This window comes from Siphateles boraxobius, unplaced genomic scaffold, assembly GCF_051911475.1.
Source record: "Siphateles boraxobius isolate OS27281-9 unplaced genomic scaffold, OSU_SipBor_1 6, whole genome shotgun sequence".
Classification (NCBI taxonomy): Eukaryota; Metazoa; Chordata; class Actinopteri; order Cypriniformes; family Leuciscidae; genus Siphateles; species Siphateles boraxobius.
The window spans coordinates 39630143-39655923 of NW_027509186.1; the positions used below are offsets into that span (position 1 = coordinate 39630143).

A 25781-nucleotide genomic window follows, 5' to 3' on the forward strand; every position below is an offset into this window, starting at 1 on the left:
CGTATCACTCCGTCTCACGGGCAGCTTTAGGGCTCTCTGATCACTGTTTGGTTCATCTCATACCGACCTACAGAAAGAAACTGAAATCAGCTAAACCTGTCATAAGGACTCCAAAAAGATGGACTAATGAAGCAGAGCAGAATCTACAGGCCTGATTTGATTGCACTGATTGGACTGTTTTTGAAGCTGCTACCAACGATCTGGATGAGCTCACAGATACTGTAACATCATATATAAGTTTCTGTGAGGATACATGCATTCCTACCAGGACATTCTTATCATTCACTAATGATAAACCATGGTTTACTGGGAAACTCAAACACCTTTGTCATGCCAAAGAGGATGCCTACAGAAGTGGGGATAAAATCTTGTATAACCAGGCCAGAAACAGACTGACAAAGGAGATCAGAGTTGCTAAAAGAAGCTACTCTGATAAACTGAAAAAACAGTTTTCAGCCAACGACCCATCATCAGTCTGGAATGGCCTGAGGAACATCACCAACTACAAGTCACCATCCCCCCGATCTGTGGACAATCAACACCTGGCTGATGATTTGAACTCATTTTATTGCAGGTTTGAAAAGCCCTCATTCACACCACACACCGGCTCTAACCTGCACTTCACAAATTCACCATCACCTCCTGCACTCCCACTCCCCCCTCCTGCCATCCAACCTGAGCTTAAGGTCTGTGTGGAGGACGTGAGCAGAGTCTTCAAAAAACAGAAGACTAGGAAAGCCTCAGGCCCAGACGGCATCTCATCTGCTTGTTTAAAAGCCTGCGCTGACCAACTGGCCCCGGTCTTCACGCAGATCTTCAATAGATCATTGGAGCAGTGTGAAGTTCCCTGCTGCTTCAAACGCTCCACTATCATTCCTGTCCCCAAAAAACCCAAAATCACTGGACTTAATGACCTGTCGCTCTCACGTCTGTGGTCATGAAGTCGTTTGAAAGACTGTTGTTGGCCAACCTGAAGGACATCACTGGACCCCTGCTGGATCCCTTTCAGTTTGCTTACAGAGCAAACAGGTCTGTGGATGATGCAGTCAACATGGGACTGCATAATATCCTGCAACATCTCGACAGACCTGGGACTTATGCAAGGATCCTCTTTGTGGACTTCAGTTCGGCCTTCAATACCATCATGCCTGATCTTCTCACAGCCAAACTGACCCAGCTCTCCATACCATCCTCGATCTGTCAGTGGATCTCCAGCTTCCTGACGGACCGGCAGCAGCGAGTGAGACTGGGGAAACTCACATCCAGGACTCTCACAATCAGCACTGGCGCTCCCCAAGGGTACGTTCTCTCCCCACTGCTCTTCTCCCTGTACACTAATGACTGCACTTCTAAAGACCCCACTGTCAAGCTCCTGAAATTTGCCGAAGACAACACTGTCATCGGTCTCATTCGAAACGGTGACGAGTCTGCTTACAGACTGGAGGTTGAACAGCTGGCTGTCTGGTGCAGTTATAACAACCTTGAGCTGAACACGCTCAAAACAGTGGAGATGATCGTGGACTTCAGGAGGGACAGCCCAGCACTCCCCCACTCACCATCATGAACAGCACTGTGGAAGCAGTGGAGTCATTCAGGTTCCTGGGCAATATCATCTCTCAGGACCTGAAGTGGGACAATCACATTGACTCCACTGTGAAAAAGGCCCAGCAGAGACTGTACTTCCTTCGCCAGCTGAGGAAGTTCAACCTGCCACAGGAGCTGCTGATTCAGTTCTACTCAGCCGTTATTGAGTCTGTCTTATGCACTTCCATCACTGTATGGTTTGGTTCAGCTACCAAATCAGACATCAGGAGACTAAAACGGACAGTCCGGACTGCAGAGAGGATTATTGGTGCCCCCCTGCCATCCCTCCAGGACCTGTACTCTTCCAGAGTGAGGAAGAGAGCAGGTAAAATCATCACAGACTCCACTCACCCTGGACACCTCCTGTTTGAACTGTTACCGTCAAGACGGCGACTCAGATCACTGGCCACTAGAACATCTCGGCACAGGAACAGTTTCTTCCCACAGGCCATTTCCCTCCTGAACAGTTAACACTCCTCCCAAGGCATATGCCTTAAGTGCAATACTCCCACTGTTTAGTGCAATACCCTACAACTCAGGTGATACTTATATGTAGATTTATTTATTCATAATATTCAAAACACTGTAATATATGTTCATAATCTGTATATCTGAAAATGTCTATTCTGATTCTGATTCTGATTGAATAAACAATTGAACTGACAAATTATGCCTGCCTATATGTTTGATTTACAATTTTATTGATCACTGAGATGGCATTGACTTGGAATTATGTTGGTTCAATATAAAAATTAAATTTGAAAAAGTAGCTTTAGATGTAGTAAACTACTTTTGCCATATTGCTGTAGCTTAGCTTGCTACATTTCCCAGGGTGGTAGCTTCAGTGTAGTGACGCTACATTTAATGTAGAGTAACTGCTAGCTTAGCTCACTACATTTTCTAAGTAGCTTGCCCAACACTGTTGATTTGTAAAGCAGTCATCCCTGAGAAATATCAGAATGTTTCATTTTTAAAGCAGAGATTTATTTTTCCAATAGAACTGTTTTAATTTACATAGTGATCTATGTAACCTGAAAGTAGTGGGCAGTACTGTGTATTTTATTATATTACATGTAATGTAATTGCCCTTAGTCTTAGACTAACTGACTAAAAATGTCAAATGTTTACAGGCAAAGCCGTTGTCATGTTTTACTGAGTTTCATTTTGTAAAGCAGATATTTGTTGTACACAGCTATTGACTAAGAGTGATATGCCATACTTTCTTGAACTCTCAGATCTTGTTTTGGCACTGGTTGAATACTTGTGTTGTGTAATATTTTACTTGAGCCTAACAGGCAAGTTCTTATGCATTTTAATAAATACATAAAATGTACTTTATCAGAGCATAGTGTGTAATTTATTTGGAATAATGAAAAAGAGACTTTTTTTGACCAACATTATTGAAAAATATACTTTTTGGCCAACATGAAATATTTAATTAATACAACATTTTATTTCAATTTCAGTCTGCTTGTTGGCCCAACAAGCTGTTTAGTCAACAGAAAATATTTAATTGACACATTATTCTATTTCAAGTTCAGTCTACATGCAGGGGTAGTCAGCACAACACAAAAAAGTTGGTTTCCGCAACTTAAATTGGGCCAACTAAAAATTGTAGGTGCAACGGGTCACTAGAAATTTTTATGTTGGAGAGGCATATGTGACCGGTCACGGAAACTAGGGACACAAGTCGGTTCTGGGGCATTTTGAGTTATTCATAGATTCTGAAAGTGTAATCTCCAAGCTTTCCAACGATGTGTAACATGTGGAAATCTGATAATATTTGGAGAAGTTGTGGCCATTTTAAAGTAGGCACTTAAAAAGCTCAAAGAGGAGAAAACGGCCTCTAAAGATTGTGCAGTTCTCACCTGTCTCTGCTGCTGGGGGTGACAATAGGGCTCATTTACATCTCATTTAGATAAGCCATACCCCCTGTAAAGCTCCTCCATGTGCTTTACAGCTTTTTTTGCACTTCGAATGAGTGCACTTCTGCCGCACTAGGCGAAAAACAATTGTGCTGCCCCTCTATTTGCAACGTACCAGCAACAACACACAAAGACCAATATGCTGTATAGCCTGCATATAACCCAAAACCAGCAACAACACACAAAGACCAATATGCCATATACATATAACGCAAAACCAGCAACAACACACAAAGACCAATATGCCATATACATATAACGCAAAACCAGCAACAACACACAAAGACCAGTAAGCCATAGGCCTACATATAACGCAAATAGTGCGCAACGCTCGTGTGCCCAAAATGTCAACAATATTAAAGTTTATGCAGGAGGCAAATGCCTGCTGGAATTTTTCTTTAAGCAGTCATTTCTGGAATTTTCCAAATAATCACATTTCACCTCCTCAAATTACTGTTGCAAATCTCTTTACACCACTTTCTTATGTGCGTATACACACACAAATGAAATGTCCGCAAGCACATTATATCATCAGCAGCTTCAGCATCTTAAATAACGACTAAAGAGCAAATGAAGCTTAACTTACATTTCAGAAACACGCACGGCAGGCCTTCATCGCAGCAAAGGTCTTAACTGCGTCCTCTATTTCGATTCTCTGTGCCAGTTCATGTTCTATGGAGATTGTTGCCAGTCCATTAACTCTGTTCCCTGTTCACAAAACGTTCCGCATTCAAAGCAATCGGGATGTCACATATGAAACAGCCAGCCACCGCTGTCAGCGAGCCGAGCCGCCGTATTCAAGCACTGAGGGCGCGCGCGCCGCACCCATACCTCCGGTTCAGTTTCCCGAGCCCACGAAGTGCGGCGAAAACATTTTCGGTGTAACTGCCAGACGGTTCAGCTCGTCGGCGACAATCTTTGCGGCATCCATCTTCATTGAATTCCGATATCAGATAGAGCCGGCCCGAGCACAGCATAATAAGTAGCCATGCGGTTCACTTGGAGGGCGGGGGCAAAAGCGCCGGGTTATTCAGTATGGAAATACACACAGACAATGACACGCCACGCCCCCACTGCATGCTAGAATCTCCGAAAACAAGCCGATTTCAACCTCAAAATGTAAGCTTTTAAATATACCAATACTGCTATCTCAAACATTGAGAGGCTTCTTCGTGATTTCAATGAACAGATTCTCCAAAAAATTGAAAATCACCAATTTTGAAAAAAAAACTCTTCTTTCTCATTTTGCTCGAAAGTTGTGCTGCCGACTTGTGTCCCTGGTTTCTGTGACGGGTCACATATATTTTTTTACAGTGCATGAGGGTGAGTAAATACTGACAGAATTTTCATTTTTGGGTGAACTATCCCTTTAAGTAGGCATCTATTTTTTATTAAGTATTTATTTTGTATTAATACATAACCTCACTGTATTCATTTATAATGTATCATTATTGCGTGGCATTTGTGTCAATAATCGTCAAGCACAGGTGACTTCGCGTAGTCGGAGGGGTCCCCTAAATCATAGCTCGGACCGGCTCTGAACAAGAGGATGACAAAACTAACCTTTGGTACATCAAAAATATAATATTTGATAAACAGATCTCACTTGTTTTCTGTTATTAAATCAGGGTTCAATATTCACATTTATCCTCTAGAACTCATTCTAACAACTTATTAACACGCTATTAATGTTTCAGACCCGATGGAAGTGAAAGAGCAAAAACAAGAACTGAAGTTAAAGGTGATGATGCTGTAGTTTGTTTCAGCCTGTTGACACCAATAAAACGATTTAATGTGCCAATTTACTGAAGATCTCAGACATCACCATAATGAATGAGCTGAAAATAGGTAACTTTTGTAGACAAAGAGGTTTTTTAGCAGCTCAGTTAAACATGATGGACATGTACTTTTTAAATGCAGATTGGATAAAAACACAGTGATCACAGTTCACACCTGCAGTGAAGCCCCTCCCACAACAATTCACCAATAAATACTGGGAATATTCCCATCATCCTACAAGAGAAGGACAAACTCCAGGAGTAGCAGCTGAAATCTGTGTGACTGTTAAAGATGGAGTTTATTAAAGAGGAGATTGAAGACATGAGTGATCCAGAACCATCCAGAATCAAACATGAAGATACTGAGGAACAAATAGGTTGGTGTCCATTCTTGATTCTTCATTGTTGACTGCTTTGGTAGATGTGAAATATTAAGCAGTATATGGATGATGATGGAGAAATGCATTTAAATGATCATAACCAGCAGTTGTCACACATATTTTTACTATAAACAAGTGAATGACAGAACAAAAAGTGAAAGATCTGATCTCTGTTGCTTTCTGTTAATAAATAATGGTTCACTTGAACTGATTCTAACTTGATGTGTATTTTAGACCAGATGAGACTGAAAGAGCAAAGACAAGAACTGAATGAAGTGGAGGAGGAACATCATAACTTTTCAATTCAAAGAACAAAAGCCAAAAAGACGCACACCTGCACTCAGTGTGGAAAGAGTTTCACACGGAAAGGAAACCTTGAACTACACATGAGAATTCACACTGGTGAGAGACCGTATACATGCACTCAGTGTGGAAAGAGTTTCACACAGAAAGGAAACCTTGAACTACACATGAAAATTCACACTGGAGAGAAGCCGTGTACATGCACTCAGTGTGGAAAGAGTTTCACACGGAAAGGAAACCTTGAACTACACATGAGAATTCACACTGGAGAGAAGCCGTGTACATGCACTCAGTGTGGAAAGAGTTTCAGACACAAAGGAAGCCTTGACAAACACATGAGAATTCACACTGGAGAGAAGCCGTGTACATGCACTCAGTGTGGAAAGAGTTTCACACACAAAGTAAACCTTAACACACACATGAGAATTCACACTGGTGAGAGACCGTATACATGCACTCAGTGTGGAAATAGTTTCACACACAAAGGAAGCCTTGACAAACACATGAGAATTCACACTGGAGAGAAACCGTATACATGCACTCAGTGTGGAAAGAGTTTTTCTCAAGCATCAACTCTCAGGCATCATCTGCACATTCACTCTGGAGAAAAAACATTTAACTGTGATCAGTGTGGTAAAGATTTTATTTCATCATCATATCTAAAACAACACCTGAAAGTTCATTCAGATGAGAAGCCTTATGCGTGTTCTCTCTGTGAAAAGAGTTTTTCACGGCTGGACAGTTTTAAACGGCACCAGAAAACACACAATGAAGTGAGAGATTATATGTGCTTTGACTGTGGGAAGAGCTTTACTAGATCTGCCTATCTGAAAGCGCACCAACGAATTCATACTGGAGAAAGTGCTCATATTGTGACAAGAGTTTCACTCAGTCTGGATCTCTGAAAGAACACAACCGAGTTCATACTGTAAAGAAGCCGTACGACTGTACTCAGTGTGAGAAGAGCTTTAAACATAAAAGAAGACTTCTGACTCACATGAAGATATGTCGTAAGGAGTCGTCACAATGAGCAACATTTCATTTTCATGTCAAATACATTCTAATAAATGGTGTGAGATGAACAAAATGAGTCGCTTCCAAAAGCACAGTATCATCTATTTCCAGACTGATCTCATGAAATGGCGTATGTATGACACGCCAATTCGTATTTCCATTTTTGGCGTGCTATCAACACGCATAATCGCTTTTCAGCGTGTTTATCAACGCCTTTGACTTAACGTTATATTACTGTATTATGTATATATAGATATATGACCTACCCCAACCCCGTCCCTAAACCTACCCGTCACTGGGGTTAATACCATTTATGAGTGTTCTCCTACCATCCTAGGAAAAAAAAGATCGCTCCACAGATGTAGATATAGATTTTGCTTCGTTTCGCTCGGACATTTAACGGCGTACACATACACGCGGAATCACTCGGACATTTAATGGCGTAGACATACACGCAAAAGATTTCGGCGTGGACATACACGCGGATAGCTCAAAATGCGTATAGATAACACGCCACTTGACTTGAAAGTGGCGTGTATGTTTACGCAAAGTCATGATGTCATGTTGCTATTTCAGTGTTTCTCAACTGGTGGGTCGCAAGACCGTTTCAAGAGGGTCTGGAGTTTACAGTCAAAGAAATAACAACAAACTTAATTTTATGATCTATTTCTGATGGGAGGTTTTATTTTGAAAGACTAGCATGAAAGCTATTGAGACTTCTGTCAGACTCATTTAAACAGGGTTCGAAAAAGGTGCTTAAAGTGCTTGAAGTACTTGAATTTGAAATTTAAGTCCTGGAAAACCCTTGAAAACAGTCATATTTTTCAAGAAGTACTTGAAAAGTGCTAGAATTATTAAAAATAGGGATGCACCGATACCGAGCTCATGTACTCGTAAAAATACTCCGATACCAACAACCGATAGGCCTACCAGGTATATAACACAGCTGTGGTGCGTGAGCTGATCAGAGAAAACCGCACAGTGGATTGAGCACGCAGTGGCACAGACACACACGCAAGCTGGTCTAGTACATCCCTTTAAACAGACATCAGTGGAAGGTTTGTAGTTCAGTCGGATGTCAATGGCAAAGAAAATAAAACGAGGCATGTAACGTTAGCTTATTATTCACGTTAACTGTCGAGAGAGAGCGCAGTTCTGTTGAATGCTCTTGATTGCTGATCGTTCACTCAGCACGTGTTATTTGGATGGAAACTAAATCGTATATGTAAGTAAAGTAAAACATGAACTGTTACCTGATTTATGTATAACGAGTGATTCCCTACATTAATACTGGACGTTTACAGTCAAGAAGTTCCATGAACGCAAACATCAGCGCGTGCCCCGCAAAGCAGCGTCTCCGCGCGCGAATACTGAATTAAATTGTCTTTCACGTTGTACGGACGAATTCACACAAAATTATGTAAAAAATCTTGGCGAGTAAATAGGTTACCCTTTTCAACTTTACAAAAAGATGCATCTATATTTAATTTATCCAGTAATGAATAGGCTATGCAATTTTTTCACATTTGATTAGGCTACTTTATTCAAATTTCTGTACCTGTTAGATCTACCCGAAAAACTCTAAAAACACTGTTTATTCATTTGTAGCCTTTCTTTGTTGTATTGTATTTATTTGTAAGTTGATTATTCGTTCTTATTTTGTTGCTGACTGCTTACCTTGAATAATGTTTTAAATTCACACTAATTAGCCTGATTAATTAGTTTTTGTTGTAGTATCAAGATTTGATTAAATAATTGATATTTCACTGATGTCTAAACATTTGTACCACTGACCCAATCCTCAGCACTGACCCTTCTTGAGCTGCTCTAGTCTACATATGTGCTGTGCTATTCAATGAAAGATAAAATATGATAGAGCAATAGAATGTACGGTAACAGAAGCTCATACAATGCATTTTAGCAGGCTTAAGCATGAAAATAATTGAAAGAAATATATATTTGATGAACAAATTAAGCCAACTAATATGATTTATATTCTTTTGGTTTATCTACTATTACATTTAAAAATTACAAACGCAGTGAAAATTCAGGGATCGGTTACGGTATCGATATCGCGTTCTACAAAAAGTGGTATCGGTGCATCCCTAATTCAAAATATTGTGATTTTTTTGTTTTTGAAAAAATACATTGTTTCACGCTAAATCAACACTGCAGTCCATCTGAGATATAGAGCTATTTCTCATGGCTATGAGCATGATCTTAAGTATATGATAAGTATATAATACAACTTTCATTCTTCAGGTCAATCATATATTCAATATGCTTTCAATGGGGATTTCCCATGCCTGACAGCGCTGGTCGATGGATTGACCTCTATGAAGTGAAACATCAGATACCATATATATTTAATTTGAGTAAAAAAATTAAATTAAATGAATAAAAATAATAATAAAGATATTGTTTGATAAGTGCTAATTGAAGTCCTTGAAATCCAAAAAAGTAGTGCTTGAAAAGTCCTTGAAAGTCCTGGAATTTCATTTGACAGAGTCTGTACGAACCCTGTTTAAAGCAACTGAGGAAAACGTGTTCCCCTTCGAGAGGTCTCTCCTATTGCGTAAGTAGCTTACGCTATGGGAAAACTCCTTTTCTCTAGAATATTGAAGTCTTTATGTAAAACGCATTGCAGCTGCACAGCAGACAGAAATGAGCGAAGGAGCTCGGTCATTGGCTGTGCTGCGGCAACTTGCTCGAACCAATGACGGGGCGACTCTGAATGCGCGACCAATGAGCGCGCCTCGCGCCCGCGCGCGTCAGAGCCCGCCAAGATGGGCGTGGCCAAGAGCTATATATTGGGCGCCCCATCATGAGAGTTCTTTAGATTTAATCTCCTTCAGCGAACACCTTCTTCGCTGGATCCTCCGGATTATTGAAAGCCTTCGCCGCCGTGGAAAAGCATACCAGCGGGATTGCTACGAGGACGTCGGCATCTTCAGCCGCCTTCGAACGCCATCCTACTGAGCCATCCGGCGCGCTACACGCAAGTATTTACATCTGTTCGCCCCGCGACATTTGTAAAAGAGCAATTTTCTGAGGCGTTGTTCCAAATGCCTTCCTGCGCGTCGTGCAGAGACCTTCTTCCAGACGGGGATCGTCACATCATCTGCGCTCGCTGCCTGGGCCGGGACCACGCAGAAGCTGCTTTGACCAAGGGCGGATGCCCGGAAAGTGACGACCTGGGTCTCTCCGCACCGCGGGCTCGCTTCGCCGCTTTCACCGCGAGCGAGCCCATCGCCGACACCCCTCTGTTGGAGCCGCGTGTTAAGAAAAAGCGCCGCTCACAGAGGCTTCCTGAACCTGAGCTCAGTGACGTCACGCCGAGCCAGTCTCCGCGTGCTTCACCGCCGCTCGTGTCTTCCCCACCGCCGGTTCAGTTCACTCAGCCGGACCCACACCCCTCTAGCAGAGCGGTGGGCCTTGTGACTTTCGGCGCGTCCGAGGACGACGGGGGAGTAGATGACTCTTTGTCCATCGACGCTGCATCTGACGACTGGCCGGGCTCCACTTTCGACCCCGCCGTGGCCAATCATCTCTGCCCGCCCTCCACCACCGGATGGAAAGCCAAGGCTTCCCACCCCTCGAATCCCTGCCGCACTACTTCGGCTCTCGCTGGTCGCGCCTACGCCGCCGCCGGCCAAGCTGCGTCAGCGCTTCACTCAATGGCGGTACTTCAAGTGTTCCAAGCCAAGCTTCTCCGCTCCCTGGACGAGTCTGGCACCGAACCCGAAGCCTTCAAGGACTTACGCAGCGCGACTGACATAGCCCTGCGAGCCACGAAGGCCACCGCCCAGTCTATTGGCCGCGCCATGGCTAATTTGAGTGTTCTCGGGCGCCATTTGTGGCTGACTCTGACGGAGATGAAAGACGTGGATAAGGCCCCGTTTCTCGACGCGCCTATCTCCACCAGCGGGCTGTTTGGACCGGCAGTTAAAGGTTTCGCCGAACGCTTCACTGAGGCCCAGAAAGCTTCACAAGCTATGCGCCATTTCCTGCCTAAACGCTCCAGCTCATCGCAGAGCAGACAGGCCGCCACAGCCGCAGCGGGCTAGAGCAGCCCCCACCGCCTCTCAGCCCGCGCCTCAGACTGACGCTCGCGCTCCCACAACCGCAAGCCGCCTCCTGAGCGACGGGGTCCTCGGGCAAGGATCGTGCTGAACCCTGAGCCTAGAAAGCCTTCCTAGCCACAGGAATGAGAAGAGAGAGTGCGTGTCTCGCAAAAGCCGGACCACTCTCTCTGCAAAATCTCAAACATTACCCAGGCCCCGTACAGGCGGCTGGAAATGTCTATACAGCAGTCAATGGGCCAGTCACAGAGCTCGGTCACCTGCAAACAAACGCCGTTTTTACGGCGACACACAGAAAACACAAAAAGAGTCTTTTTCTGCCTGTGTCACTAAGGGTTCACATGTCCACAAAGTGTGCATTCCCAGATACTGTCAAAACAGTGCCAAATTCATTCCCAGCTCAGGCTGCACGCCCCATGGATGTAGATCACGTGCCTAGGGTCATGTACGCACCACTACACACAAGCACTGTTCACACAGTTATGAATTAATCCCCAGTAAAAGCGGGAAACATTATAAAAGTGACGCGTGTGCCTACCACTGTCTATGCACCCCCACTTATAAACACTGTCCCTACAGTGTCAAACACAACCCCCGCTCAGGCTGCGAGTCTTACAGACATAGCGCCCTGTAGTAATCACACACGCGCCCATTCACTCGGCTGCTCAGCGCGCGCGCGCGCCTCTGAGAGCCACGAGCTCAGGCAATTCGCTGGCCGGGTCCCTACGTCACAGCGGCCCGCCCCTAGCCCATATTCAGCCCATATCTGTACACGCAGCGGCATGGGAAAACATTCCAGATATGCCAAAATGGGTGTTGAATATAATAAAACACGGATACTCGCTCCAGTTCGCTCGCAGACCACCACGTTTTACGACTGTGGTCGAGAGGAAAGTGAGAAAGGAGTGTTCGCATGTTCTACGCCACGAGGTGCGCAAATTAATAGAAAAGTGCGCTGTGGAAACTGTTTCCCCCTATATGAGCGGGGCAGGTTTTTACAGCCGCTATTTTCTCGTCCCGAAAAAGGATGGCGGTCTCCGCCCCATCCTAGATCTCAGACGCCTGAACAAAGCACTAATGATTCGCTCGTTCAGAATGTTAACAACCAAACATATCCTCGCGCAAGTACGCCCAGGAGATTGGTTTCTCTCAGTGGATCTGAAAGATGCTTACTTTCACATTCCAATAGCGCCTCATCACAGGCCTTTTCTGAGATTCGCTTTCGAGGGACAGTCTTACCAGTACACAGTACTCCCGTTCGGCCTGTCCCTGGCTCCCCGTACATTCACAAAATGTATGGATGCAGCACTTTCCCCCTTGAGACGAAGGGGAGTGCGAATACTGAATTATCTCGACGATTGGCTGGTTCTAGCACAATCAGAGAGTCAGTTAATAACACACAGATCTTGGATTATCAGCCATCTAGAATGCCTGGGTCTAAGACTAAATTTTGCAAAAAGTATACTATCTCCCTGCCAGAAGATTTCTTTCCTGGGAATAGTTCTAGACTCGATGCAAATGACAGCTCGTCTCTCATCAGAGCGCGCGCTCACCATCCGGCGCCTTGCAACATCCTTCAGGGTGGGCGTGCGCGCCCCCGTCAAGCGGTTTCAGAGGATGCTGGGTCTCATGGCCTCAGCATCAGCCGTACTCCAGCTAGGATTGTTGCATATTCGTCCTCTCCAACGCTGGCTAAAGAGCCATGTCCCTGCTCACGCGTGGCGTTCGGGCCACTTTTTAATCAGAGCGAACCACGGCTGTATAAAAGCCCTGACGCACTGGAAAGCCGCCGACTGGTACCAGTCAGGCGTGAGCCTGGGTGTGAACACAAGGAGAAAGATGATCACAACAGATGCCTCCAAAATAGGTTGGGGGTCCCTTTACGAGGGCAGGCCTGTCTCCGGCTTTTGGTCAAACACGGAGAAGCGCCTACACATAAACTGTCTGGAGATGAAAGCGGTCGCTTTGACTCTCAGAGCCCTGCTTCCACATCTAAAAAACGAACACGTCCTGGTCCGAACGGACAACATGACGGTAGTGTCGTACATAAATCGCCAGGGTGGACTCAGGTCGAGCTCCATGCATTACAATGGCCAGGAGACTCATCTTATGGTCCCAGCACAACTTGCGCTCGCTGAGAGCAGCGCATGTGCCAGGCGCGCTGAACCAAGGGGCAGACATGCTATCCAGAGACAAGATTCTCCCAGGAGAATGGGCTCTCAACCCGCTGACGATTCAGTGGTTATGGAAAATCTTTGGCGAGGCGGAGGTCGACCTCTTCGCCTCCAAGGAGAATGCACACTGCTCTCTTTTCTTCACGAAAAGCACGGACGCGCTCGCCCAGAGCTGGCCGAGCCGCCCCTTATATGCTTTTCCCCCGATCGCGATGCTGCCACAGGTCATCAGTCGGGTCAGAGAGGAGAAAAACGCAGTGCTCCGCAGTGCGCCTGGAAGAACCAAACATGGTTTCCAGAATTGATGCAAATGCAATCTGCACCACGGCCGATTCCACTGAGGCCAGACCTCCTCAGTCAGGCCAGCGGGATGATATTTCATCCCCGCCCCGATCTGTGGGCCCTTCATGCATGGCCCCTCAACGGGTTCCCAGGAACCTCACGAGTGGAGCGCTAAAAACCATCGCTGAGGCGCGGGCGCCCTCCACGAGACGCTTATATGCCCAGAAATGGAAAGTGTTCAGTGACTGGTGTAACGCCGAGGGCCTGAACCCTGAAACATGCGAGATTACGAACGTACTCGCTTTTCTACAAGGGCTTCTGGAGGCGGGCCGCTCCCCCTCCACGCTCAAAGTATATGTGGCGGCCATCACAGCGTCACACGACCCTGTGATGGAACGTCCATTGGGAAGAAACGACCTAATTATTCGTTTCCTAAGGGGCGCTAGGAGGATGAACCCTTCACGCCCCCCCTCAGTGCCGATCTGGGACCTAGCTACTGTCCTAGACGCTCTTAAAGGGCCCCCGTTCGAACCACTCCGAACCGTGCACCTTAAGCAGCTGTCGCTTAAAACTGCGCTCTTGCTGGCACTCGCCTCTGTCAATAGAGTGGGCGATCTGCACGCGCTTTCGGCAAGCGCTGCCTGCTTGGAATTCGGACCTAACGACTGCAGGGTCGTCCTTAGGCCAAAACATGGGTATATTCCTAAAGTGCTCACCACTCCCTTCAGAGCACAGGTTATCTCCCTAACTGCGCTATCGTCTCCAGCAGACGAACACGACGCTAACCTACTCTGCCCCGTTAGGGCTCTCAGAGTGTATTTGGAGCGTTCTGCCCTATTCAGACAGACAGAACAACTGTTTGTATCCTTTGGCGGCCGTACGAAGGGTTCCGCCGTTTCAAAGCAGAGAATCTCTCACTGGATAGTTGAGGCTATAGCTCTGGCTTATGAAGCCAAGGGACTTCAATGCCCCTGGGGAGTCAAAGCACACTCCACCAGGACTGTGGCTTCTTCCTGGGCGTGGTCGAGCGGGATACCGATCGAGGATATTTGTGCGGCGGTAGGCTGGGCCTCACCGTCCACATTTATCAGGTTTTACAACCTACAGGTCCCGACAATGCATTCCAATGTGCTGTAGAACTATGAGTTCGTATCTAGATTATGTATGTGCTTGTGTCACACTGAGCGCCTTCTGGCCGCTCTTTACTTTTTTCCCACATATAAAGCTCGCCTCTGCCGGCTGGTTGGATGATAACTTTGCTTTTAGCTCAGGCACCTGCCTCTGGCTATCATAAGGCGAAGTTCAGCACGCACAGCGTTTTGCATGGTGTTCCCATAGCGTAAGCTACTTACGCAATAGGAGAGACCTCTCGAAAGGGAACGACTCGGTTACTAAAGTAACCTCGGTTCCCTGAGAGGAGGGAACGAGTATTGCGTAAGCTGGCGTGCTTGTGCTTGGTTATTTCGCTTCAGTCGTTTTAACCTAAAGAACTCTCATGATGGGGCGCCCAATATATAGCTCTTGGCCACGCCCATCTTGGCGGGCTCTGACGCGCGCGGGCGCGAGGCGCGCTCATTGGTCGCGCATTCAGAGTCACCCCATCATTGGTTCGAGCAAGTTGCCGCAGCACAGCCAGTGACCGAGCTCCTTCGCTCATTGCTGTCTGCTGTGCAGCTGCAATGCGTTTTACATAAAGACTTCAATATTCTCGAGAAAAGGAGTTTTCCCATAGCGTAAGCTACTTACGCAATACTCGTTCCCTCCTCTCAGGGAACCGAGGTTACGTTAGTAACCGAGTTGTTTTCCTGATTCAGTATCTGCGGTCACATTATTGTCATTATTATAATGTTATTTTCATAACTTGTCATGAAATAAAAAGTCTCTCACCTTAGGAATACACACTTTCCTGTCTTGTCACTGTTGTCAGCTGTAAGGAACTCAGCTTTTTGGAAATATTAATAATCAATAATATCTTGTTATTAATAATTATAAATATTTGGGTCAGTTAATTGGATTAACTTGATGTGGCTGAATTAATATTACAATCAATTAATCAGTTCTTCCAACGAACTCTTTTGATTATTAATTTATTCTAAGAAAAGGGTATCTTCCATGGCCACAGAAGAATAATTATTTCTTCGCCTGTACAGTACTTTGAGCCAGTAGCAAAAACCGTGATCGTAAAGTGACTTGTATTGCAAACAAAACAGAACCAAATACATATTATGTGCAAGTTTTATTAACCAAATATAGATCTTTATATGAATATAAATAAACTAAACAACATACACACATGAATACATAAATAGGTTAGTGATAGGATGAAATTGGAAACCGGAAGAGGGTCTATGAGAAGAACCATCAGAATTGCATTTTCACATTTCATTGAATTTAATACTTGCATTTGTAATGGGAACAATTCTTGAAGTTGTTGAAAATTGAAGCCGTTGATGGTTCCGGCAGTGTCAAGTGGAAGTTGGTTGAGCGTTCTCTTTCTCCAGGAACGCATGGCTGGTTTGGTCAAGGCCTGGGACTCTGTTGAGGCCACGCCGAGCACCCAGGAGAAGTGAGGAAGTCGGAAGGATGGGTGATTGGAGTCGTTGTTGTTTGGAGTCTTTGTTCCAAAACTCTCGAGATTGTCCTTGGTTCTTTGTGAGAGAGTCATCTCTCTCCTGCCTGAGCCCATATCTGGTTGGAATCGAGGCCTGCTGGGCCCTGGGGCCCCCGTGGAGGGGGAGGGGGTTCCCCAGAATCACCAGAACAGTGTTGCGGCTGGATGAAAGAACTAAGAGAGGGAGGTCACATGTGGACTGTCTCTAATAAGGCCTGGAAAAGATCCTCCCCTAAGGGTTGAACTCGACCAATCAGAAAGGTGACATGTCTGAGAGGGAAAGTGGCTCTTAGTTGATTTACGGATCTTTGTCCCTAGCATGATTATACCTTCATTAATGCTCAGATAGCTATAACACATCCACACTGCATTCTAGAAGAAGGTGATGTACATCAAAGTGTGAGTCATTAAATGAGGATTAATTAGGTAGGAGGCATGATACAGGTGAGGTTACATTGATCGTTAGTTGGTTGTATACCAGGATACATACCATAATATATACCTAATAGTACACGAGACAGTAAACCATTTACACTGTTTCTTTCACAGTTTTATGCATGTTCATTTATAGATCAGTTAGTCTATGATTAATGCAGCAAAGTCTGTTTTAAAGAGGGTTTCTGTTTCATAGTCTCTCTCTTGAGTATGTGGCCACATTCCTCGGAGGTCGTAAAATCTCCTTATCATGCCCTGTAACATGACACTGTTTCTGCCCTTGTGTTTGTTCATTTGGGCTGTGTGAGGAGTTTCATAAACCTTTGTATATAATGAATAATTAGTATGTGTCTGATTGGTCCATACCCTAAACAGCCATTATACTGCAAATACGGCGCGCTGTATATTATCACTTCATTATAAATAATAATAAATGACGCACGGAGTGTCGTAGTTCTGTTGTCAATTAGTAAGTGATGAAATTACCAAAAAGTACCAATAACTTATGTAATTTAGTGTGTTAACTGGGAAGGATTTGCATGCAGGAATGATGTTCAAGAAGTTTCCTTATGTTTCATTAATAGTTCATGTTAGTATTATTTTGTACATTTTATTTTTGGTGGCTCTACCAACTTTTTTGTATTAACAAAAAACTACATGATCTGTAAGTCGACAACATATGTTTTTACATGACTTCAACTCATCAAAATAAGTTACTTTATTTTTTAAGTTATACAACATGCAATTTAAGTCAGTTTAATGTAATTTAAGTTCAAATGACTTGTTGATTGTACTTAAATTTAAGGCTGATTTTTTTTACAGTGTAGTTTGGTACTTTAAAAGCCTTACATTTATACTGTTATTACATTCTTATTATTCGTGTGTTATTTGAGTGTATGAACCATATTTGTGAAATAAATTTATTTGGTTCTCAAAACCAAATTTATTAATTTTATAGGCTAATTTTATGTGCGTGTTCATGTGTGTGTACACATACACACACTCAGTTGCAGCTTAATGACCATGGTAAAATGTCCCAGTTGAGAACCACTGATCAAAACTAACTTTAGCTGGACAATAACTTTATTCTAGAGTTGCTGTAAAGCCAAAACAATCTCTGTTACTTTAATTTCCTATTATCACTGTAAAGCTGCTTTGAAACAATCTATATTGTTAAAATATATATATGAAGGTGACCTGACTGACCTATAATTATATATTTAATAATATAATATATATATATATATACAGGTCCTTCTCAAAAAATTAGCATATTGTGATAAAGTTCATTATTTTCCATAATGTAATGATAAAAATTAAACTTTCATATATTTTAAGGCCGCTATCGAAGCATCCTGGGCCTCCATAACACCTCAGCAGTGCCACAGGCTGATTGCCTCCATGCCACGCCGCATTGAAGCAGTCATTTCTGCAAAAGGATTCCCGACCAAGTATTGACGATTGAGTGCATAACTGAACATAATTATTTGAAGGTTGACTTTTTTTTTGTATTAAAAACACTTCTTTTATTGGTCGGATGAAATATGCTAATTTTTTGAGATAGGAATTTTGGGTTTTCATGAGCTGTATGCCAAAATCATCAGTATTAAAACAATAAAAGACCTGAAATATTTCAGTTGGTGTGCAATGAATCTAAAATATATGAAAGTTTAATTTTGATCATTACATTATGGAAAATAATTAACTTTATCACAATATGCTAATTTTTTTAGAAGGACCTGTATATATATATATATATATATATATATATATATATATATATATATATATATATATATATATATATATATTATAATAATTATTTGCATTTTGAATAAGACATATTCATGTTATTTACTTAACCAATGTTGACTATATTATTTCCTGATTGTACACGAGTCATTTGCTGTAGTTAGAAAATAATAAAAGCTGTAAAATGTTAACCATACTGAAAAATAGAGTTGATTGTTTTCTTGATTTTAAGGGTTAAACTGCTGTAGTAAGTTGCAAGTGTGTGCAAATAATGAATTTTTAGTGTTGAGAAGGGTTTTTTTTGTAACTGTTCCGATTCTGAAACAATTATGCTTTTGAAAACTGAAATGCTTTAAAATGTTTTTTTTTGCGAAATTCTTTTTTGCTTAATGTATATCATCTTTATTTTGCTGTGCCGACAGAAGGAAAAAATATATTTTTGTTTATGAATAATATTTTGAGTTCGTTCTGTGAGTGACGTCATTTGTAATGGACCGGCTCAGTCAGAACAGCCCGTGACTGGAGAGAGTCAATCAGGTAGGTCTCTGCATTAAAGAGTGAAAATATGCTGTATTAAGTTAATTTTTAGGTTTATTTTAATAACGGAAGTGTAAAAAAAACGGAACACGTTTATGTATGCGCTTTTCTGCCAACAGGTCGATGTATTTTTGGAGTTGGAATTGCATAACAAATTTTTCAGAGTGCCCTCTTCCACTTAGACTGCAGTCACACCTTTTCCATTAAGGGACAATATTTGCCCCCTTTAATCAATTTTTCCATTTAATTTTTTTACTTTTTGTAATACCTTTAAAAAATAAATAATTCCTTAAATAAAACAATGTTCAATAAATAGGCAATGTTAAAAATCGTTTAATATTAATAAAAATATTATATTAAAATCGCCAGTAGGTGGCGGTAACTCATTGTCTTTATGTGTGAGTCATCGAGTCATTCATTGAATCTCGCGATTCGTTCAAAGCCACAGATTTCGTTGCAAAATAGAGCAATAACAATAAGCCTATAAATGTAGTAAATCACTTAATGTTACCCTTTTGTTTTGTTTTTTAACTGTTGTATAAAATCAATGTCACATTTGAAATGGTGTTGATATTCGGGAAACATTGCATCAACATTAAAAACACTGCTGGATATCAGCCTGCATTTTTTTTCGCACAAACAGCGCAAGCGGCTCGTGACAGAACACAGACCGGCTGAATGACACTTCAATTTAAGTTGAAAATCTCAAATGAAGATTGCTGAACTCCAGCTTGTCTGTGTTTTCAGATCATCCGCGCTTCTTGAGCTGTGAAGAGAGCGCGCGCGCATGGTTGCAGGCTAGTATTGAAAAGACCGGGTAGAAAACAAGTTCTTTTAACAGAAAAGCTCTGATTTGGGGGTTAAATTATTGAATTCTGGCATTTGTGGCCACAGCGGATTAAACTGAAACTTTCAGAAGACATTCCTATTTCAGACGACAAACTACGCTTGGCTAACGTTACTATTAGGGATGCACCGAAATGAAAATTCTTGGCCGAAGCCGAATAATAATGAAACGCTTGGCCGAAGGCCGAACACTGAACGTGGTGTTTCAACATTTTTTCCATTTATTTTGCCAATTTTTTCACCATTGCATTTAATTAAATAGTAAAAATATGCTTTTTTTACTATTTTGTCTTGCTTTTCAGAGAAAAGAATCAAATTGCAAAAATACAATTTATTTAACACTGATTTTTTTTTAACATTCCTGCAGATATTTAAACAAAGCACAATATAACTTAAAAAAATAAATTAGTAAAATAAAAAATGTATTTTTATTTGGCCATCTTTTAAGCCCCCCTTCTTGAATAGCCTATGTTAGGCCTATAACTGACTGCTGAAAGAATGTAACAAAAAAAGTGTATTGAAAAGTGAAAAAAAAAATGTGGATGAACCCACAACAAATGAATAACTGTCCTACACATAAGACATGGTTTACATACACTTTATCATGGGTGTTGACAGGTTTGCATGGATTGCCTCAGATCATTTCGATATAGCGCGCGCTCTCCGTGGCGATTAGCAGATAAGGAGTTGCCATGAGAACGACTGACATCTCTCTCTCTTTTCATACAGATTACATAAACAGAGAATATTTGTTTTCGTTTTAAATTAGATCATTTAAAAGTAGACAATTAAATGATTATAAAGATATATTGCTTTTGCCTGTGTGACTAGTAATGGCAGAGTTTTGTTTAAGTTTAGAGATGTGCTCGCGAAAAAAAGTTAACGGAGAAGGAGAGGCAGAAAGCACACCCTGTTTATTTTCTTTATTTTACAAAAGCACAGTTTTGTTTCGATTGTAAGTGGACACAAGTAGACATTTAACAGTTTATTCTTCATATTTCTTAAGTCTGCATTTAAGTGACCATAAATGACGGAGTATTTAAGTCTATTTTGCTGCTATGTGAAAAAAATCCAGCAAAACGCAGCGGCGCGTTTGTCAACTACAGAGGGTTAAAAGACGCTTTAGTGCTGCAAGTAAGGGTATAACGTCTGCCACAGACGCATCAGATGAGCTTCTCTTTTGTTATCTGCTCAAAGGGGGCATGTTGGCTGCATTTATAAAGCGCGCGCCTCTCACTCTACGCTGGTTACTATTTGATCGCGTCATCAAAAACGTCATTGTTTCAAAAACTTTTTACTTATTCGGCCGAATAATTTCGGTTGCCGAACATCGGTGCATCTAGGGCTGGGTACCGAGTTCGGTAATTTTTAGGTACCGACCGAATTGCCTCGATAATACCGAGTATCGAAACATGTCTTGTTTTTCGGTACCAAGTTTCGGTACCTAAGTGGTTAATCTCGTCAACGTCAGTTAAACAATAAACATTCAGCATGATTGGCTGTGGCGGAAAAACACTAGTTTACGCGGCTGCCCAGAGACGTGGCTCGTCGCACGTGAGGCTGTAGTGTGTGTGTGTGTGTGTGTGTGTGTGTTGTTTAAGCGTAAGCGTCCAACCCAGATAGATAGAAAATATGTGGAAATGATCAAAAGTGTACCTATGTAGGCTACCCGACGATGCCATAAGCACACGATGCAATATTTTTGACAAGATAATTGCTGCCAAGACCGGTAACACGGTAAATCTGATAAGGCACTTAAAAGCGCACAGAATAAACTCGAGAGTAGAAAGTTTATCCGCCTTCGACTACAAGAACTGGAGCGTGTCACAAATGAACCGAAACTCAGCGTATAGGATACTTGCCGCACAGACATGAGAAATAGTTCTATATATGTTCAAAATATGTCTACTTTTAAACAAAACAATTAGAAATAAATAGTTTGATTACCTAATCCATATAGGCACGCGCGCGCGTTCACTACTGCGGGGATGACGAGTCAGCATCGCAAATTCGCGATAATCATCTTTGCAGCTAACACGTATTTAAACACTTGTTCATTAATAAACAATTTAAATATCTCCTTGCTATCGTTTCCCGACACATCCATGATCATTAGGCTACTTTTGCCAGTGCTTTGCGCAAGCTTCATGTGTGCTGAGCGTGAGGCATATATCCCGCACCCCAGTAGCCTATATTTAATTCAATTCACATTTATTTGTATAGCATTTTTCACAAAACATATCGTTTCAAAGGAGCTTTACAGAAAATGCATGTGTCTAAATTACAATTTAGAGTGATCTGTTATCAGGGGTGACTGTGTGTAATGCATTTCAATTGATTTTCATTCAGTTTCATTGTTAAACAATGCATTAAGTTAAGGCAGAAACAATGAGCTCATTGAAGTAAAGAATACATGTTGTTAAATGATTAGGAAACATAGAAAACTTTAGCATTGGTGCTTTTTTACAGACTCAAAATATGAGTGTAAAAAAGTCAACAAAATGAAAAAATAAGTTTTTTTTTTTTTAGGTAATGTTATATTGATAAAATTGGTATCGAAAAAAGTATCGTTCAGGAACCGGTATCGAAGTCAAGATATCGGAATCGAAAATTTTTACGATACCCAGCCCTAGGTGCATCCCTAGTTACTATCTTGTTCTGTAACTCACTTGCCTAGTAACCATAACCGTAACGGTGCGCACGCTTTCGCGCTTTCTGCTATGACGTGGAGTGCGAGGTGCACTCAACGTTGCATGAATCTTTAGTTACAGTTAATTTTGTTATGGTGAACTTAATCCTAGTAAATCCTAGTAAAGGCAAAAAATATATAATACTTTTGTAATGAAATCCAAGACTTTGTATACCAAATTCAAGGTTTGTAAGGCCTTAAATTGAGATTATTTTTCAATGCTTTTAAGATCCCACAGGTAGCCTGGTTAATGTGTCTTGTCCCCTCACAATGACAGTAAAATAATTATTAGGCTAAGGTTACATTACATGAGTCACGTCTAGGGCTGGGTATCGTAACAAAATTTTCGATACCGATACCGATACCTTGACTTCGATACCGGTTCCTGAACGATACTTTTTTCGATACCAATTTCATCCATATAACTGTCATGATCCCGGTATCCTCCTCTTACACTCTACCACCCTCTCCTGGTCACACTCTTTATTACATCCATTTACACACACACATTCCCATTCATTATCTCTGCCGCTCTCAGCTGTCTCTCATCACCTCATCACTCTCCCTCTTCTCCTCCCCAGCTGGTTCCCTCTTTCTCTGATTAGACTCTCTATTTCTAGTCTTCCCTGTCCTTTGTTCTTTGTCAGATTATTGCCATAGGTTACGTACCTGTGTACCTGCTGAACCAAGCCCTGTCGTGTCCTGTCTGGTGCGTGCCTCAATCTGTCTACCGTGTTACCTCGTCTCTGCTTTGTTACTTCTTCAGCTAACGTGAGTGGTCAAGGATTGGCGTTCCCGTGCTCTCTACGGACCCAGCCTGTCTCATCCTCCGGGGATTTCCCGTTGCCGGTCCTGACCGTACATTTCTGTTCTATTACTGAGAGACTTTCCGTTTTCCTTTGGATGAGACTTTCTTCAGTTGGATTTATTCGCCTTATGTGCCACCTGTGTTATTTTGCCTGAACTAATAAACTTTGTCAAACTGCCCTTTGCTTTTGGGTCCTCTCTCCTACACTTGACAGAATAATCTGACCAGAAATGGACCCAGCAAGGGAGAGTCCTCTTCAATCTGCACTTGAGATCCAGGGAGCCATGCTGGGCCGTCATGAGGATGAACTGGCCGCCGCTCACCATGCCATGGATTCTCTTGCTACTCGCATGACCGATATCTCACAACAGCTTAATCACCTCCGAGTGGAATCCTCCACCTCTAGAAGCCGTGACACGCCTGAGCCGAGAGTGAACAACCCGCCGTGCTATTCCGGTGAGCCCAAGGAATGTAGATCCTTTTTGACTCAGTGTGAGGTTGTCTTTTCACTACAGACTTCCACATACGCTGAGGATCGCTCTCGCATCGCCTTCGTCATCTCCTTGCTGGCTGGCCGGGCGCGGGAGTGGGGAACAGCTGTGTGGAGTTCGGAGGCTGACTGTCTCAGCCGTTATTCCTCCTTCAAGGAGGAGATGCTGCGGGTTTTTGACCGTTCTGCATTCGGAGCGGAGGCTTCCCGTCCTTTGTCTACGCTTCGTCAAGGGAGAAGGTCAGCAGCAGATTTTTCGATTGAATTTCGTACCTTATCTGCTTCATGTGACTGGAACGAGTCTGCGTTAGTAGCCCGTTTCCTCGAAGGGCTCAATGCTGACATTAAGGATGAGATCCTCGCCCGTGAATCACCCACTCGACTGGATCCTCTTATTGATATGGCCATTCGTGTGGAGAGGCGCTTCGACATGCGCCGCCGCAGCCGCAGCCTTGAGAGGGCACTTTTCTCTACCCCGGCTCGCTCTTCTACACCGCCGCTTTTCACTGACTCCGAGCCTATGCAGCTGGGTGGTTTACGAATCTCCGCGGCCGAACGCCAGCGCCGTATAACGGCTCGTCTCTGCATGTACTGCGCTTCCGCCTCCCATCGTGTCGCCTCCTGCCCGGTAAAAGCCAAGGCTCACCAGTAGAGAGAGGGTTACTGGTGAGCGCTTCAACCCTAGACCCTCCGTCACGCGCACGCACTACTTTCTCTGCTCTTCTCCGCTGGCCAGGGTTTTCCACCTCCTGTCCGGTTTTGATCGATTCGGGAGCCGAGGGAAATTTTGTGGATGAGACTTGGGCTCGAGAACAGGGGATTGCCCTCATTGAACGTAAAGACTCCACCCCTGTCCACGCCCTTGATGGTAGTATCCTCTCTAGAGTGCGCTTTGCCACTGCTCCGGTGAGTCTCACCATCTCTGGTAATCATCAAGAGACAATTTCTTTTCTAGTTTTGCATTCTCCTTTTAACCCTGTTGTTTTAGGACATCCCTGGTTAGTCGAGCATAATCCTCAGATTAACTGGTCTAGAGGTTCAATTCTTTCATGGAATTTGTCGTGTCATGTCAAGTGTTTGATGTCTGCTGTTTCTCCTGTCTCTTCTGTCTCTGTCTTTCAGGAGGAGCCGGGTGATTTGTCCGGGGTCCCGCGGGAGTACCATGATCTTCGAGCGGTCTTCAGTCGTTCCAGGGCCACTTCTCTTCCTCCCCATCGACCGTATGACTGCGCTATCGACCTCCTTCCTGGCACCACCCCTCCCCGGGGTAGACTTTACTCTCTCTCCGCCCCCGAACGCGAAGCTCTAGAGAAGTATCTTTCTGACTCGCTCGAAGCTGGTACCATTGTGTCTTCCTCCTCCCCTGCCGGTGCGGGTTTTTTCTTCGTTAAAAAGAAGGATGGTACATTACGCCCCTGCATAGATTATCGAGGCTTGAATGACATCACGGTCAAGAACCGTTATCCCTTGCCTCTCATGTCTTCTGCCTTCGAAATCTTGCAGGGGGCCAAGATCTTTTCTAAACTAGATCTTCGTAATGCTTACCACCTTGTCCGCATTAGGGAGGGGGACGAGTGGAAGACGGCGTTTAACACCCCCTTAGGACACTTTGAATATCGCGTTCTTCCTTTCGGGCTGGTCAACGCTCCCGCCGTGTTCCAGGCGTTAATTAACGACGTGCTCAGAGACATGTTGAACATTTTCGTTTTTGTCTACCTTGACGATATTTTAATTTTCTCTCCCTCTCTCCAAGTACACACTCTACACGTTCGACAAGTTCTCCAACGTCTCCTCGAGAACCGACTGTTTGTTAAGGCCGAGAAATGTACCTTCCACGCGCAGTCCATCTCATTTCTTGGTTCGGTAATTTCCGCTGAGGGCGTTAGCATGGATTCCTCCAAGGTCCGTGCGGTCACGGAATGGCCAGTGCCTGAGTCGCGCGTTGCTCTTCAACGTTTTTTAGGCTTTGCAAATTTTTATCGTCGGTTTATCCGTAACTTTAGTCAGATCGCCGCCCCTCTCTCTGCCCTCACGTCCGCCAGGGTCCGATTTTCCTGGTCGGAGGGGGCTCAGACAGCTTTTGATCGCCTC

At 43.4% G+C, this 25781-nt stretch overlaps 3 protein-coding genes and 1 pseudogene across 3 annotated transcripts in view; all 4 read left to right on the plus strand.

The window, feature by feature from the left end:
* The window catches only part of LOC143715491 (uncharacterized), a 659702-nt gene that overhangs the window by 146890 nt on the left and 487031 nt on the right, over window positions 1–25781 (plus strand). The window lies entirely within an intron of this gene.
* The window catches only part of LOC143715483 (uncharacterized), a 349601-nt gene that overhangs the window by 112159 nt on the left and 211661 nt on the right, over window positions 1–25781 (plus strand). The gene's annotated exons all lie outside the window — the stretch shown is intronic.
* LOC143715461 (uncharacterized) overlaps window positions 1–25781 on the plus strand; it is a 272811-nt gene that overhangs the window by 80237 nt on the left and 166793 nt on the right. The gene's annotated exons all lie outside the window — the stretch shown is intronic.
* LOC143715736 (uncharacterized) lies at window positions 5580–7052 on the plus strand (annotated as a pseudogene).